The sequence below is a fragment of the Mirounga leonina genome, unplaced genomic scaffold (genome assembly GCF_011800145.1).
Source record: "Mirounga leonina isolate KUSES-001 unplaced genomic scaffold, KU_Mleo_1.0 Mir_200, whole genome shotgun sequence".
In the NCBI taxonomy this organism is placed as follows: domain Eukaryota; kingdom Metazoa; phylum Chordata; class Mammalia; order Carnivora; family Phocidae; genus Mirounga; species Mirounga leonina.
The window spans coordinates 14,855,427-14,856,046 of record NW_023270503.1 but is presented as its reverse complement, the minus strand read 5'-3'; positions in this window follow the sequence as shown (position 1 = coordinate 14,856,046).

The following is a 620-nucleotide window of genomic DNA, read 5'->3' as shown; positions in this document are numbered from 1 at the left end:
GAGAGTGAGAGGAAGGAAGGAGAGACAGAACTCTGGTGGGAAATGGGAGAATGGCCTTGACAGAAAAAAAGGATTTTCATTTAATAAAGAGAAAGAAGGGACAACATTCTTCCCACTCCACCAAGATTCCTGGGGAGGCCCTGAGCAAGACCCAGCCCTTCAGTTCCCAGCATGCTGTGGCTAGTTGGAAAAACTCATTGATACTAAGTTTGCCATTCAGAACCCTTAGGTTATACCGATCTCAGAAATCACCAAACATCCAATGAATCCCCCACTACAAAATACTTAGAAAAGACAATGGAGTTTCTTCTTGTCTCCTAAGGGAGGCACACAAATTATCCCAGACATTTTTATCTTCTACAAATCCCTCCTTTCTCTGAAAGGGGCTGCCTGGCAATGTGACATCATCCCTCCCAAGGGCCTGTGCTGCCCAGAGACAGCATTCAGAGAAGCCTAGTCATCTCCACCCCACTCCAGAGGCCAGGATGGCTTAAGCCAGAGCACCTGGGTTCCTCCTTCTCTGAGATAGAACAAATGGTTGAGGCGCAGACAGGGTAAACACTGGCATATGGAGGGGCGCCTGGATGACTCAGTCGGTTAAGGGTCCAACTCTTGATTTC